Raw genomic sequence first — 18,219 nt, forward strand, 5'->3', positions numbered from 1 at the left:
GCTGTGCTGTTCTCCTGGTATCTCGTGTGCAACGGTGCATCGTTATTGAGCCGGAGTAGCTGGGAGGTTTGTGGCTCGCATGTGAGGAATACCTATTTCCAGATAATTCAGACACAGTGTACAAACACGTCGTTTCAACATTTTTTTCAACTTTCCAATTTTCGTTCCGCTTCCGTCAGGAGTTACTTTACTTTATGAAAGAATTACTTTATTCGATCTATTAAGCATGTAAAAGAACAACATTCGAACAATATTTTGTAAAATTTTTATCAAAAAATGTCGAAAATTCAGCCGCGTTGGAAAGAAGTATCCTTTCGGTGGCCATGATAACTCCCGACAGCTTCATCCGAAATCAAAAGACTAAATATTTTCTGTTAGTAGGTAGGTGTAGCTCGTGATTGAATGGAAGATTGTTAAAAAAATTGAAATTTGAATTTTTGGCAGAGTTGGATGCAGAAAAGTGCGATTTTCGGTGAAATCCACGCTTTGCATTGCCTTGTAAAATAAATTGCGATCGAAGAAAAGAAAATCCTTCGATCGATCACTGATCAATACTTGTTGTCGACTGTATCGTGGAAAAGCGCGACAAATCAGTATCGCGATCAGAGGGCGCCACCGGCAATCGAAGCGATCAAGCTGAGGATCGGAGCGCTCAGCGCGAGAGATCATTCTAAAATTATCACTCGGTGTGATAAGTCGCTGAGCGGAACTCGGGACAGCAGATATATCCATTAACGATGCTAATTAGAAGACGTGTAAAAAATTTGAAAACATTTCGAAAATATAGTTTTGAGAAAAGAACGAGATATGGTCGAGCTTAATGAGAGGAATTTCAAAAGGATCTCTCTCCTAGACTTTTACTCCAATTGACTCGAAAGTTTGGAATAATATTCTTGACATATTGTACTATTAGATAAATAAAAATGGATTTTTTTTCCATTTCCAAACCCGTGTAACCCCTTTGTAACCATCCCAAAAATGAAAAGTTGAGTTTTCACCAGATCTTCACGATTTAAGGTTAGAAGATCACCTTGAACGATTTTTAGACAGATGGCTGGGTGTGTGATCAATTTTTTGTCCAACGATACATCTCGGGAACGAATGAACGGATTTTTACGATTTTGATCTCTACTGACGCTGATCTTTTAATTTGAGAACTCAATCAACATCTGGATTCGATTGAACTGTTAGTTTTTGAGTTACTTAGGTAATTAGATCTGTCTCAATAAATATTTTATTGGGCAATGTTAGTTGCAGGGCCGAATTTAAAGGCGTAGAGGCCATAGGGCGACAAAGAAGTGGGGGGCCCTTAATTATTTTTCAAACAAGATCCTTGCACCAGTATCATTAAAATGATAATATTCACTAAGAAGAGAAGTACGAAATTTCTTCAGAGTTACTACAGTCTGCTCTGGTTAGATGACGTTTACGAACTGCACTGGGAAACGTTTTTTCGAGTTCATTATTAAGCGTGTAGTTTTCTAACGTGTTTCCTAATTGGTTCCATCCATTTTTTAATAGAACGAGCACCAAGAAGGAAGATCTACGTACGTTGAGATGATATTTTGGGCCTTCTCATTCGCCTTGGATTAGTTACGCCAACTTCAGCCTTTCCCACCGATGAAGGTAAGAATTTCCGTACTTGCACAACGTATACAAAGATACCCTATTCTAGCTTTGGGTCCTCGATGCCCAAACAACCACCACTTGAAGGATAAAAGGTTTTATTGCACTGCACGTGCAGGCCAGTTCCTGCATGTCCGAAAATATCGTGAGGTGATTTACGGGCATCTGGTTTGTCTTAACGGACTGTTGCTCGATGCGTAACAGTTTCGTCTAAGTTCTGACAAAACAAATAGATAGAACTGTAAAAGGCATTGTAAAGATCCTTCGACCATTGCCATGTCATATTGAGAGGATACCAGTCGTTTTCTGGTACGGTCCTTCTGGTACGCACGTGCACGTAAGTCTGTTTGGGTTTAGACCGCTGTTAATATTATTTAACTACAAGGTTAGCGTAAACGTCGATAAATGTTTCCCAAAACGGTTGGAAGATAAAAGATATTCAGAGGAAAATACAAGATTGATTTGAAATGAAGTGATGAAGATTGGAATATATTATGAAAAGAGTATATCAATCCCTAAAATACGTAGGTGATGCTGAATGGGTCTAATATTCAGGGACGTTAGGCATTGTTGTATAAATATTTTTTATAAAAATAGGTGTAATGTAAAAATGTTGAAATCAAAAGGGAAAAATATCATTAAGACGAATACGCCGTTCAAGATCGTCTTCATTCGTTCTCTTAAAACACTAGATGATTATAGTCCTTTAGTTGCTAAAAAAATTGGACTAGATATTTTTGGGTCATCTAAATGACCGTAAATTGCACAAAATCTTTATAGAATCGTTAATTACTTTCTTACTCTATTCTTGATTCAGAAACAGACATCGTCAAATTTCTTGCGTGATATTTTTTTTTACACAAATTTCTGGCCTGTTCAATTTTTGCGCTAAGCGAATAACTCCTCGATTCTTCTACCGGATGAATTATTTTTCTATTTCAGTTTAGCGAGAGTTTGATTAAGCATCAAAATATGATTGACAACGATTAATATTTTCTTTTCCGATAGCGGAATGAATAATACAATTCGTTTCATCACCGGAATTATTTTTACAAATTTGAATGTACCTTGAGTTTGATTAAGCATCAAAATATGATTAAAAGGTACATTCAAATTTGTAAAAATAATGCTGGTGATGAAACGAAGTGTATTATTCATTTCGCTATCGAAAAAGAAAATATCAATCGTTGTCGATCAAACTCTGACGAGAACCCCGTAAAATTAATCTTGGCTGTGCAAATTTCAACGAGTAGCACTGCTTATTTCAATATACTAATTCTGAATCTAAATTGAAATATTGAGCTGCAATGAATCTGTTTTAGTTCAGGATATATTTACGGGTTTTATTGGGCTACAATTCGAAAATAAAGCATTCTATTCTCGTGCCGTTGCCAATGATCATAGGCTTTATTTTTAACGAACAAAATGGCAGCTTCCACTAGTTAACGGATCTCTCATCATCTGAAATAGGGTTTTTCTTCCCCAGATGCGACGTAAATTCAACGATGTTGCCGTTTGCCAGTGATAAAGATCAAACAAATCGTTTGAAAATGGAGCACTATTCATTCGTCCGTGCTGATACTGTGAAGCAAGCGTACTGTGCCTGTTAGGAAATTAAAATTACTCAAGCATGGTGAACATTCATTTCTTTACAAAGAGTTGAACGGTGAAGGAAAGATATCAAATCAAAACGGTGAAATGAATGGAATACAACAGGAATGAAATGTCGAATAAAAAAACACAAGGTAGACTTTAATCGATAAACAATTTCTTCTTCTCGGTCGAGTCATCGGTAAAGGGTCGCATCTGCGTCAACTTTTAGAGGTTGAAAAACACAAATATACAATTTGTATTCGGTTGAATACACAAGAGTAGAATAAACAAGGACTTTCACTATATTCAAGATTAGACGTTTCATTTCATAATCACGGCCTATGAAAAATTAGTATAAATTGAAAGTTTACTCTGTAATTAAAACAAAATGGAACACAAAATATGTCAGTATACGTGTAAATAATTAATACTTACTTCCGTACACATTCGCATTTTACCGTAGATACTCACTTCTAAGAAACTTTATACCTAATGCAGTAATTTATTGCATCAATAATATTGATTAGATTTGAAAATTACAATTGATAGGAATAATAATAATAATAATAATAATAATAATAATAATAATAATAATAATATCAATTATTCGCAAAAGTTGTAATTGAACCGAGAATAACGACTAATTACAAATGTAATTCGAATTTCATTTCAACCTTATTAGAAAGTGAATGTATAATTTGTTCATTATTTTTCTATAATTCTAAAAAAATATTTTCGGTACACATCTCTCTAGAATCCCTGAATTCGTTTTGAGCTTTATAACGTCGTGGCAACACAGAGACTCGCGAGAATTGTTTCAAATAACGGATTATTTCACAGCACGTGCTTGAACTCGGCCAATTTGTTTGCTCGGTCGTAATTGGCCGACTTTTATTTCTTGTCGACAAGGTAAAAAGTCTAAGGAGAAGAAAAAGAAACGCGGAAACGGAAAGGCGATCAATCGTATGAAAAAATCATCGTCCATTTCTTTTTCACCAAATACGGCTATTTTCAACTCCCGATACTTTTTAATCAACGTCATCGGCAGCCATCCGAGATTCTTGATAGTCTTGATGCAGGCTTTGCCTTCTTCTCTGTATCGAAGACTAAAATTGCAGAACCATGTGCGGAAAAAAAAAAAAAGTAAAAATGCAGCCAGCGAACGTTGAAATTACGCCCTCACCGTGAGCTAAATTTCACATTCCTGTTCGGCTTCGGGAAATATTTTTTCTTCCCCCTCGCGCCCTGCCGGTCTAACTGTGACCGACGCTCGACGGGCTGCAATCAACTCATCAATTATTTACAATATCGATATGACACGCCGTGCCACGTTGCACCCCCGGCACCCCAAACGGCCCTGACTCTGGTCGACCAAAATTAGATCTGACCTCCTGGAGGGATGGTTGTCCCCTATCGCATCAGCCAGCGTTGAAATTTGATTATATTTATATCACAAGGGTGGTCCGTACGGCCGTTGGTGAACCTCTGAAAAGTGTCGGCGTGTATTTGATCGGCGGTTTATCAAAAATTTTTAACAATTTTACAAACATTTTTTTGTTTTCAAAATTTCCCGTCGAATTCCGAAGAGATAAAAAGTCAAATAAATACAAACATTTTTAATTGTATAACTCAGGCAAAAGATTGTTTAAATCAACTACCACTTATCCGACTGTACCTGTTATGTCGATAAAACGTATTTTCAATGCAACTAAATATCGTAGTTGAATTAATCGAAGATGGATGTGTTTCGTGAATCGGAATTTTACACCACATTGGATTGTCATTTTCGATTTTGCAATTTGACTTCAGAGTCGTGATCAGCCACCCAACCACCCAACGAGTACCAATTTTCATAAAAATTGAAATGTTTTTAGTTTTTCTACAGCTTATTGAATAATTTAAATTTTACAAATCTGACCTCGGATTCGTGATTAGCCAATTTTCATTCAAATCCATTCATCCATTTTCAAGATATTCTTATTTTTATTTGATTCTTTGAAATTTTGTCAAGTATTTAAATAATTATAAAAGTACCGAACCGATTAAAGCCAAAATCTACAATTAAGGGAAAAGAGAATTTGTGAATGTTTGTGTTGGAATATTTCGTACACAAATTTTGCCCTAGCAGATAAATGCGTGAGACCGGGACATTGAAAAATTCTATCCTGAAAAAAAAATCATCCAAGACGAGTATGCAAATTCAAATAATCGTTATTATCCCTGAAAGCTCCGCGGCATTTTCTTCGGTGAGGGTTAACGTGCTAAATTCTAGCATAATATTACCAAGGAAAGCTACTTCTGAATAGTGCCGAGGCAATGATTTGCGATAATTGAGCATAACGACGCCGATATATCTCAGGGGGAACCCAGCTGTTTTTTATCCACCTCAGGGAGGTTACATTTCATGAAATTACGGCACACAACCAGCGAATTGAGCACCGTTCCGGGACTTGAAACTTTGTAACGGGCTAATTTTTCTCGCCAATAAATCTCTACCGTTGGATTTTCGAACTATTCAAAAGCTGCAGGAACTATTGTACGAACATTACAGCCATTATATTTGCTCACGCTTCGTTTAAAGTTAATTGAGCTCGGCTCTGCGAGAGCGGAATATCTTTTCGCGCATTGATTATAATCGTAGCTCACGATGCCTCGCGGAACAGGGTTGCGGGTCTCAAAGGACCTGGTGCACACAGCGTGCTTTGCAAACATCCCTGGAAAATTGCTTCTTTGAAATATCGCTAGCTGATCACATAATCTAAGCTGTACCCTTCGTGAAAACGAGCATTTTCGCTCCGCTGTTGAAGGAACTATATTTTTTCAATGCTTAAAGCGCATTTGTACGATTGATCTCGATGATAAATAATAGTGCTGTGAGATTTAGCCGGCTTGGCCGGCCAGGACCGTTAATCTGACTAATTTCCTCAAAGTTAGCTGGCTAAAACGATTAGCCGGTCAAAAAAGTTTGCTGGTTAACTGGCGTAGTTGATTGAGTTGATGGTTAGCTAATTTTGGTCGGCTGGATCTAAAAGCCTAGAAAATCGGCAAGCAAATGCATTTTTCACCTTTTGGATTTGAACTTGGAACTGAAATAAACTTCATTACATTCACTTTACAAAATTATTGTTATTCAGTTGTCAGAGGTGATCTAAAAAAATTTATCGGTCAATAATAACACTGGTCTGCAAAGAAAATTTTTTTTTTTTGTCCTCATTGTTTTCACGCATGATAACATCATATTTGGTGCTCTAAACACGGAATTTAACATGCAAATAAATACAGCACATAGATTTTACATACAATGTTCAATTAATTATAAAGCGATATGATCAAAGTAACAACAATTACAAAAAAGTGAAAAAAGACTAAAAGACTACGGTCTAAGTTTCACAACGAAAAATACTAATTTTACAGTGACAAGTTATAAAAATATCAGTATATTCATCTTATTATGGTAATATAATTCAAGTTATTTTGTAGTTTTTTTTCTTTCCATCGTTTCCATTGAAGTTTCTCGGCGAATCGACCAACAAAAATCAGCAAGCATTGCTGCTGACCATTTTCCTCCTTTCTCTTACGACTAGCTAAAACCTGTTTCGTACGTGTATACGTTGTTTATAATGCTAACGCATAAAACGAATGAAACAAAAACCTAAATTTATGATATTTCGGAAAAAAATTCATATCGAAAAATTGAGACGTGATAGAAAAAATCGGCAATCGGAAACAGATTCAGAGCATCAAAATCTTCATATTTATGACATAGATTTTTGAAGGAGGATTTTGTTGCAGACCAGTGTAATCAGCTAAATTGAGAATAAAAATAAACATCCGTCAAATCCTGATACTTGTTTGGATTAACTTTTCAAAGCAACTTACCAAGCTCAGAATATTTTCGAATAATTTAATGCGTATTATTTCCCAATTGTAGTTAGTACGTTATTCAGTAATATTAAAGTTAGGTTCGCTCAAAAACGGGTCTGATTGTAAGTTTCAAACATCTATTTACGTGGTATTTTGGTTAAAAGTTCGTAACGAAAAGGTGAAAGATTCATTTACTTTTCAATTTTCTGCAATTTTAAGTCTGGCCGGTTAGAATTAGCTGATTAGCTATTTTCGGATCGACCGGATCGCTGAAATTCTCCATTACCAATGTAATCGACTAGGGAAAAAATGATCTGTATCAGAATCCATGACTGAGTAATTAATTAAGCAATCATTATTCAACTTCTTTGACGTTGAAATGTGAATTGATTTGAATAACATCTGCACTAAGCCTAATATTCCATCGAAAATTCTAGTTTTTTTCTCAATTACAGCAGAACACGTTGAGGTTCAGTCAAACAGTATTATTCCCCCTTTGGATGTTTCCGAGAAAATGGCTGCGAACATATTGCAGTGGCTCTGCCGACTACAAGGATGACCTTTTTTGATAGTTCCATCTTCGTTAGGGGGATGAAATACGCGAAACGTGCAAGCTACTCTAGGCGAAACCAGGTGTTGGCAATTAACACGGACATGTACCTAGACGCCGGGATGCGACGATGTAACTTCTTGTTATTTCGCCTTGGGAACTAAATATTTGTGCAGCGCGCTTGAACCTCGAGATTTTTATTACATTGCACGTTCACCTTAACACCGACGCCTTCCTTTGCCTTCAAGGAAAGTTACGCGTGTCTCTTCGCTGCTGCAATTACCTCTCTGCAAGCTACCTGCGCCGTTTATTTTACGTCTGTACCTTTGCGAAATCCTTTTAGACTTGCCGTGCTCAGTAAAGATTGAAAAGTTATATTTGGAGGTAGTTTATTACGCTACTTGCATAATATTCGATGTCAGAGTTCCGAATGCTCGGTTCGCGGAAAGAAAATTTTTGCTATTTTCAGCGATTGTGGGCTTCAAATTACCACTGCGTCCCACAAGGATGGGTGAACTTTGGTGAAGTTTAGTAGAGAAAATCTTGCTGTGGTGGATTAGAACGCATGCTGGTTTATTGGAATGTGAAAAATTTGAAACTTTAGTAACACCGTATGTACTATTACGGAGAGCATAAATTGGATCCAAATTTTGATTACACTCAAAAAAGTACTAGATTTCAGAGTTGAGAACTAAAAAAATTAAAGGTATATGAATATTGACAATTAAGAGATTGAAAAACTGAACGACGTTTGGTATGCAAATATGCGTGCAGGTTTTTGTTGAAGTTACTGTATAAATGCTCCGGGTTACTAGATCGACAGTACAATTAATCATGGAGAAAATTTATGCCAATAGTAATATTTTTTCCGTCTTGAATGCCCCAGAATTCGAATGATGCCAGATATTTGAACGAATTTCTGGTATACTCGCAACCTTGTCTGAAGGGACACGTCGGAGAAAGTAAAGTTTTTCTTTTGACACGAAATTTTAACGACTTATCGGTAAAGTTTCATAAACGACTCTTTACTCGCATGTTTGGATCGATTGTACTTGGTGAATTTCGAAGCATTGTGTCAAATAACGTTAAAAATTGACGTTCGTTCGAAAGCTTCTTGCGCTAAACCTTCTCTCATAAAAATTTAACAGCTCTTAAAATAATTCCACGGCTCTCCTGATATCGTATTCTGTTCCCTTACAGTATTTTATATTGCCGCAATATCGAACGGAGCTTGCAATCTTGCATCATATTCGCAATATTGATGGAATGTTCCGGATATCTCCGATTGCGAAATAGGATTCGACGATATTGTTGCGAAATTGCAACGTCGCGGTAGTCATTTTTTTGTTACTTACAGGATACATTTTTTTTTGCAATTTCTACATTATACGTCGGTATGTACACGATATTCCATTAGCATAATTTTTCGTTGAATTTATTTTTACGCGTGTTGAATCGTTGAACAAATTAGGCTCTTGTAACATTTTGCCCATCAATTCATTATCACGCTTCGTGCGACAAATCCAATCATACAATAGCGCAATTGTCACATCGTGAGGATATTGGGTGTTAGACTTGATATTTCACATATTTAATTAGTCGAAGCGAATTTCGCTTGAGTAAAATTTGTTCATTCCGATTCACAAAAAGGATGTCGCTGTATTAGCATTTTGCATCGCTCCCAATTGCGTCCGATCTTGTTACTCTTACTGATTGTGAGTATCAAACTATTCACCCATTTGTATGGGTGCAATATTACCCCGTAGCAATCTAGCCAGAATCTCCTCACGGACGTGACAACGTTGTCACAACATCGCTGTAGATTAACTATAACATTAAGAATCTTGCAAAAGGATTTTGCAGCGAACTTGCTGCAACGTAACGTGCTGTGTGAATTTTTTGAATTCCAAAACGTTAAAAAACGGAACAAAACTAGTACCTTTCAGTGAAATATTTATTGATTATTAGCGAGCCTTGCTGCAGCAACAGCAGCTATTCCAAGTGATCTAAAAACTAGCGCGTAAAAAGGTGATAGCCTCCTTGAACGCTAATTGGAAAAGGAATCATCCGCTTCCAGCATTCAACGTTCAGCACGGACGCACCGGGATGAAATGTTCGTGGCTCGAACGATCGGAAGTTATTTATGAGGCGGCATTCCTTAATAACACCTCCTGTTTCCTGCCATCTCGACGCTGATGTACCTACCCCTGTTGTCTAGCCGTCGAGAAAATCGTCAAAGGTCCGGCACCATCCCTGCTGTCGACCCTCGTCATTCTCGACGACAGTGGATACAAGCTACCTCTATGGGACAAGCGTCGCCATCGGCTTTCCAATTCACTAGAACCTAATGCGCGTTTTAAACTCTCGTCTGCGATACACGTGGGTATGTATCTCAGGTCAGAAAAAGCTTCGCGAGTTTGCAATTTGAATACTAAAGCCGTGAGACATTGTTTCGGGTACACTTGACGACTGTACTTGTGAGAGAAATTTGTAGTTCCGGTTACCGCTCGGTCCTAGACTATTATGATTTTTTACCGCAATCGAAAAATATAGTTCAAGGTAGAAAATGAAAATTAGTTTTCTAGCCGTTACCGGAAAGTCTAGTATCCGTTACTTTTCTTTCTCATTACGATCACTCTTACTATATTTTCTTGTAGCTATTGCAAAAATTTAACGCTTGTGCTGCAATAAATTTACGTTAAAGCCTTGTATGACTAAAAAAGTAGTTACTGTAACAAATGAAAATTTTCTCAGTTTGTGATTCAGAGACGACTAATTCCTTGGACAAGTCGATTACGTTGGCAATGGAAAATCAGAATAGATTCAACGATACGAAATTCGAATGGGTTATGTTACGTTTAACGGGCTGTTTTTCCATTGCCAACGTAACCGACTGTCCAAAACATTAACCGTCTCACGTTTATTGTCAACAAGTGTACACCAGTTTTAGTCCCCTGAAAATAGAGCATCATTAACCGTCATCCATTAAATAGCAACTTATTACGTGGAAAGTTTCGAATGTATTTGCTAAAGCGGTAATCAATATGCGTCAATTTACGTAGTACGTACGTATGCGTTTGTTTTATTTAAATACCTCGAGTATAATTTAAACATATGCACATTTTTCATAAATCAGTCTTAAAATGTCAGCAAAAAATTATTATCAAAAAGTATCAGTCGATATAATGATAGAAAAGTTTTTGTTTCGTAATATATTTTCTCTAGGCTGTGAAATTTTCACAGTACAGTGAAATCCGGAGTAGAAATTCCGGTGCGTAAAATGTAAATGAATGATTAAATCTCGGGAATTCAAGTGAAACTGTGTGAGATGCTCACTCGTATCGGTAGAGGCAGAGCAATTTCCGTTCAAAATATTGAACTTGGTAAGCGGAATCAGTAGGAACTACCGAACAATTAGGCAGCAGACAAATAACTAATAATGTTGGAAACTGGAGGGGTGAATAAAGGGTTGAGGCAAAGACAGGTTCGAATACCTAATGATAATTTTATTTAAATTCGTCGAACAAAGTCTGCCGTTCTTTGTGATGAGCATTGTCATAGAATTTTTTGTCCATATGGAAATGTACAACATTTTCAAATTCAAGACAAGTTTCGTCGCTGACATGAACGTTTCCAAATATTTACAAACTATTGTGTATTTAACGAGTAATTTCTTCCCGCTTTGTCCTGAAGTTTTTCCCATTAAATTAACGTATGCCGGTAAGAATAAAAAAGAATGGTATCCTATAATTAGTAAGTTACTAAAATAAAAACTATCCAACATCTGTATTTTGTAATAAGAGAACAATGAAATACAAATTACGTAACGACAAGAGTAAAATAAAATTTCACAAATTATATTACATTTATTTCAACGATAAAATAAAAATGTAATCGATGCTGCATTTCGTTTCAATTACGAATTATAAACCTGATAATTTATATTTTATTGCTGTCTCGATTAAAAATTATATTCCTGATTTGTAATTTTTCAAAAGACTAATTGCAATTTTGTCGATCACTGATTCGGCATTCAGTCAGTATTTGATTTTACGATGAGTTTGCAAATGCTGCGTGAGTGCAGATAAGAATAAAGTAGAATACAAAGATAAAGTCAAGCCTTTAAAACAGCGGTGCTACGAAGCGACGAATAACAAAGAACTATTCTTAACAAATCTAATTCATCAGTGTATCATTTCACTAGATAACTCACTGTAATAACCTCGTTAGTCATCGGTAGTTGAAATCTTGGATCCAGATTACGTATTTAATTTTTCACGTTTGTATTATTATGTCTCAAATCTCTTAGAGTTTATAGGACTTGCATTATTTTTCGTATAAACCTTTACATATGGCCTAGGTATATACTTCATTCCTTTGCAATCCTCTCTCTATGCTACTTATAAATTTTGATCTTCGTAGATGCGTGTTCTTGACTATCAATTCCTTTTTCATACAATTTAATTCTCTTTCTTTTAAATCATTTATTTTTTCTTTCTTACATTTCAATAAAATTACTCTCTCACTTCCGGACACAATGTTTTTACTGCCCAATTTAATATGTGTCTTCGTCGTTCTGAGGGGGTTTATGGGATCTGTAGGTTGGGGCGGATAGGATCACGTTAAGGCAATCGAAACACACGCATTCTTTTACTTATACGGTCGATATATTCCGGGACATGGAGTTACACCCTTTCTTTTACGAGCCAATTGTTATCAGGGTTGATCAGAAGGAGCGAACATATCGAGTACAGGAGTCTTTTGTGTTGTACAAAATAACCTCCACGATTCAACACCGGGTGAGCTTAACAAGCGAAGGGCGATGGAAAAATGCGGCACACATGAATAATATCGTAACTCTGCAGTATTCAATCGTGCCAGTCACTAATTGTAAGAGATAAGTAGTAGATAACATAGAAATTTCCACTCAAGGAAATAAGTATGTGCAGGAATGCACGATGATGGTTTTGCTGTAATCGGAGCCACTGTGCATTTATGTTACCTTTTTAAATCTTGCGGTTACAGCAGCATGCAGAAATTCAAGTGTGGCCATACTAGTCGGTTCCAGGTTATTGAGAATAAATTGGCCGCACCGACGGAGTGAAAAGATAGAAGAAAAATGACCGTTTAAAAAAGAATAAGACAACGTTTCTATTTACTTAATAAAAGTGATTGCCAGCAAATGCGAATAACCCAAACTAAGATCAGAAGAATTTGAAAATAGTTTTGAATTCGAACGTTCAAGACAATTGAATTCTGGTGTCTTTAATCTGATTTTGATGTTACTGGGCTTATCTTCTTCACTAATCGAGATTTCCAGATTTTTTTTTACAAATAGTCGTGTCTGGAGCGGATAAAAGTATATTTGTGTAATTACGGTACAACACATGTTTGTCAATACTATAACTATACTACAGCGTAAGATTTTTTTTTATTGAAACATCATATTAAACCTTCCAATTAAAAAACACTTTTTCAAGTTCATATCTTTTCAAGTTCAATCGTTCGTATCTTCGCTTGTGATATTGGGATTTTCTCGGATTCATTTCTGTCACATAGTAGGGGTGTTTTTTCACTCGGGTTCACCGTAATTGGCAGAAATAACATTCTTGGAAATTTTTTGAACGGTTTTTAAACCCTGACTATAGATCCAGAGGATGTGGCTCACCCGTTTTTAACGTGCAGTCCTGTACCTTGTACTCAACGATGTCGGTACCTACTTTGGAAACCAAATCGAGTATGAGGTAAGGTGAGTATCACGTGATCGGCAGGTGGAATGGCTCACGATGCCTGATCGTCTACTGGACTGGCAGAGGCGAGACCAGCAAGAAGACAAGAAGCCCTTGACTGAACGGCATGCTGCACCTGCTCGTGCCAGCTATTCCCTGATTCCGATTCTTCACAGAACCAATGCGTGGCGAAAAGCACCTGATTTCCATCGTTTTACTTTAGCTGGAGAATTTGTGGAAATGATGGATCGTTCTTTGTTGTTTAGAAATGATACTTCTGGCTGTAGAATAAACCTGAAGGGATCGTAGATAACGGTATTTATATTAACGGCCTTACGTAAGAATTTACGAGCAGCTACTGGCATAATTCTACAAAATTAGAACTGACGTCGATACTTCAAATTTCTGTCGTTGTGAGAAGTCTAGGAAAATTTCAGTTCTAATTGTTCAAAAATAACATGTATAAAATTAACGCGAATGGTCTTGCTTTATCAAAAGTTAACATAATATCGGGTTTTAAATGGAACCGAGTACTGATAAATAAATAATTTTCGTAATATGGCCTAAGCGGCTCTGATGGCACCAGAAGAAACTAGGTTTGCGGGAGAAAAACGAAAAATAAATTCAGAAAAAAACAGTATAAAAATAGATTTATATATGTACATACATATATATATATATATATATAGGAAATTTACTGTTTGCGAATTATAGCTACTTGAAATTGGCCAATCTGGTGGTATGTGATGTTTCAGAAGAGGGCTACTGGTTGCCATGGACTCGGCATCTGTCCTTAGCGATCATACTAATACTCATGCGATAGCAGCCCTCGCTTAATTTGCGGCTCATACCTCAATCACCCGCTTTTCGCACTTGTAGCACAATATACTATATCATCACCACCTCGCCTTAGAACAAGGTGTCGACAAATATTGAAATGAAATATTTAATGTAATATGCAAGTGGTGGTCTGTTGTGAGTTCTACTTCAACGAGTAGTGATTGAATCTGTCCGAGTTTGCCGGTTATTGTACCCTGGTGCAATTTTTTTTTTCATTTAGAATTCTCTCAACTGAACTCACGTTATTTCAATGAATGAATGCTAGTGAGTCTTGTCCTGGAACAGTTGCTCTTTAAAATGAAACTAGAAACTTTCCATTTCATACGCTGGGCAAGTATTTTCAAATTGTGATCCCAACGCCATCTAACAGGGAGCAACTTTTCGAGTGAAAAATCTAATATAATAATACAAAGATCGTACGATTATGTTATTTCTATCTAATGCCCTTCAACGTGGCAAAGGTGGTTTGTATTACCCGTCGTTTTGATGGACGGATTTTTATTTTTATTATTAATAATCTCTCGTAATCCGTCAAGAGTTGGTAAATTTTTCTGGTAGCAAGTAACGTAACTTAAGTTACTTGCCCAACGTACAACCGAAACTAGGAAAAATATCCCAAGGTACAACAGTCTTCCGAATGCACCGATACACAGAACTCATCGAGAATGGGTGGAGAATGGGGTGAGAAAGTGGAATCGAGTATGGAGCTTGACGGTGTTCGGCGAAGCACACAACTTAAGTGGCGGCTCAGGACCAGCGGTGCGAATAATTGGATGCAGAGCACGGCTGATCTGTTGGGAACACGGTGTCTGTACAGGAAATCTTCTTGGGCTAGGCCGCACCCTCTCCCCATTCCTTAAGTCCCAACCCCTCTGTCTCGGGTGCAGGAATAACTGCAGCACTCCTCGTTGTAATGGGTGTTTAATTGAAAACACGTCGAGGCCCCGCCTCGCCTCGTCCCGGCACTTAGAGGATCACCTATCAAGTAAGGTCAATTATGTGGGGTAACAATGAGCAGGGTTCGAGGGGTGCCGCACTGGTCGAACCCGAGTCCTGCATCGGGGATCGATATTGCCGGAGGAAATTGGTCCAGAGCGAGCGGAACACGAGCCTTTTCTTGGGGCGGTTTGCCCCTCCTGAACCAGGGCGGGGTGCGCGGGCGCAGCTGTCGACGTCCGGCAGGACGCGTCCTGGCCGCAGGAGCTGGAATCCGAGGCGTGCCGCACGCGAGTTGACTGCCCGCTCCAGCCTCTGATTTATGAGGAACTAACCCTTGCGCCGCGTACTTTTCCTGAATATTTGAGTGCCGGAGGGAGACGAAGAAGGCCCGAGGAGCTGAAACTTGGACGGAAAACTTCTCTCGCCACTTCCATTACGGCTGACTAAGTGGGACTAACGGAGTGATCAATTTATAACGTCATTTTTGCCGAGTACCCTTTACAGCCGTGTTAAGAAAGGCTCACTTTTCAGTCACTCGTCTTCTCACGTTTCAAGACCGTCACACCCCAAGCGCGTCGCCTTTTGGATTCATCTTCGGGTCGTGGGGTTCTTTTACATCTCAACCTTTGACACGACCCGGATACCAAAACTTGAAATCGAATTTACGATACCTGATCCTGGTTCGACGATACCGTTCGCGAAAGTTTCTGATCGAACTTGAATTTTTTATTCACGATTGAATTACTCCGGTCTTCTCCGATTATGGAAACCTACGCTCCGAAACTGTGACTCAATTGTTATGCCGTCAATCCCATGTGATTGGTGGGTTTGGGGTGTTTCTGTAGAGGATTTACTTGATAGTTCAAAATCTTTCGCAGAAGAATAAGATTATTATGCTCAAGTCAGTCTAGGTGTTATGGATGAATCGGCCATGGCGTTCGGATCAAGAAAAGACAGTTGGAAATTGCAACAGCGATGTTACAATTCGAGACATTGATGGTCAACATCAATGAAGAAGATGAAACAACGTCGCAAGAAATAGATCACTCGTCAGTTTGTGTGTACACCAGATTTCAATCAAGGTTTCGTGATTTCAAAACATTTTACATTACTTCAAATACTTCAGGGAACCTAAATAGTATCTTGATATTCCGTACGATTTCAAAGGGTTTCAGAAGATTTAAGGGGATATTCGAAAATAACTATATTCATAAAATTAAAAGATTCGAGTAATGTTTAGAAACCTCTATCGGTGAAGAAAATACACTCAAAAACCTTAGAGTTGGAAAAAAAACACTAGTGATTAATCATCTTGAAAGTTCTCATTATAAATCGACCATTTTTCAAATGTTTAATACTTCAGTTTGTATTATTTAAATTTCTTCAGATTCATTTTCATTGTGCAGTAGGGATGTTGGTACACTCGCGTTCACTATTCTTGGTTCGAGTAACATTAGTGGAGGTTTTTTAAATGGTTTCACATCTATTTCCAGCTTTTGATTCACACGACGATGCCGATTCCTCATCACCCCCTAAATTCAACGATGTCGAATGAATATTAAATTATGTCACAGACGTTAAAGGTCATCGGAAAAGAATCATTTATCCAAATACCTTTCTCCATAGCGAATGTTGGTTAATTTCATGACGCAGCTCTGGAAGTCTCAATGGATTAAAATCCTCGGATAAATAGTCCCGTAATAAGGGAAGCGTCGTTAAGATAGGATCTTATTGAAGAATGCGCGTCGGACCCCCCGAGGAATGCGGCTTGTGGCGAGGACCCAGCGCGTGCCATCTGCCGACCAGTTCTTGGGGTCCCATCAGAGGCACGACACCAGCAAGACGTGGCCAGCATGGAGCTCCCCTGGCGCGTCGGGTCTCTTTCGGCAATCTCACCCATGGCAGCTGCCTTCCTCCATCCGCCCTACGGGCATTTTCTGGCCTTTTGAATATGAGGGTCACTTCTTGACTTCTAGATGCGGGGGGGGATGGAGAAAGACCGGAATAAACAAAGCCCGTACACTTCGAATAGTGACGAAGCGAAAACTGCTTTCGTCCAGGCAGCTTGAGCCTCTGGAGTTGGAGGAGGATGTACTCCGGTGTATTGGCTCTCTCTAGCCGGTACTTTGGGACGTGTGGAAAGGCGTTGCTTTTGTTTTACCCTGATGAAAATAGAATCCTACAATCCCGTTGCGCCGAGGGTGGATCTGACTGTGTGGATTTCCGGTTAGAGAAACCCCTTTTAGGCAATACGATGCAGAGCTGAGAAAACGTGGCAGCTGATTGAAATTCACATCGGTTATCTTTGTTATTACGTCCTTGGTGTCTAACTCCCTGGATGTATCGGGCGTACGGTTAAATGAAAGAATTAATCAATGACCAAACGGTACAAGCAAAAACTCGACACGTTTGAAAAGGAACAGTGCTGAAACCTTCTGCTGGTCCCATTTTTTGAGAATATTTCAATACATTTGTCAAAAGATAAGTCAGTGGTATTCACTCAAAATCTGATCAGTTTTGTCAAGTTAAATGAAGCCAAACCTAAGAACCAAATCCTACCTGAATCGGTCTATTCATTTTCAAGTTATTGTTGGATGAAACAATATAATTTTTATAAATATTTCAGATGTGGCCCGAAAATTTTTACTCAAATCCTAATCAGTCCTAAGTCGACAACAACTGCATCGATTGAGCCCAAGTTATCAGAATCTGTTTATTTAATCTCGGGGTATCATCGAGTTTTAATTAGCTTAATGAACGTCAGTGGGTTTCAGCATAAAAATAGAGAAAACCTCAAACGGGAGATAGGATTTAATTTTTAATAGGATTGCAACGATTTTTGTAAGTATGTGAAAATATGATACAAAATAGTTATCGATTTTTGTATCAATCAAAAATTACAAAATTAACAACATTTAGGTTTTTTGCTTTGAAATTAACTTTTGGCAACCGAAATTTTGTCACAAAGCTCCAGAACATTTTATCCCAAACAGTTGGGTTCAATATAAATTCATGCTTCATATTGTTTTTCCTGACACGAGTATCAAATGGCGAAATAACATCGATGAAAAATTTTTG

The 18,219-nt window shown here is 37.9% G+C and overlaps 1 long non-coding RNA gene across 1 annotated transcript in view; it reads left to right on the plus strand.

The window, feature by feature from the left end:
• LOC124300639 (uncharacterized) overlaps positions 1-14,380 on the plus strand; it is a 30,031-nt gene extending 15,651 nt beyond the window's left edge. The window contains exons 2-3 of the long non-coding RNA XR_006907264.1: positions 1,522-1,626; positions 13,282-14,380. This is a non-coding gene — a long non-coding RNA (uncharacterized LOC124300639). The remainder of the gene's footprint in view (positions 1-1,521; positions 1,627-13,281) is intronic.
• Positions 14,381-18,219: the final 3,839 nt, after the last annotated feature.

The sequence above is a fragment of the Neodiprion virginianus genome, chromosome 3, assembly GCF_021901495.1.
Source record: "Neodiprion virginianus isolate iyNeoVirg1 chromosome 3, iyNeoVirg1.1, whole genome shotgun sequence".
Lineage (NCBI taxonomy): Eukaryota > Metazoa > Arthropoda > Insecta > Hymenoptera > Diprionidae > Neodiprion > Neodiprion virginianus.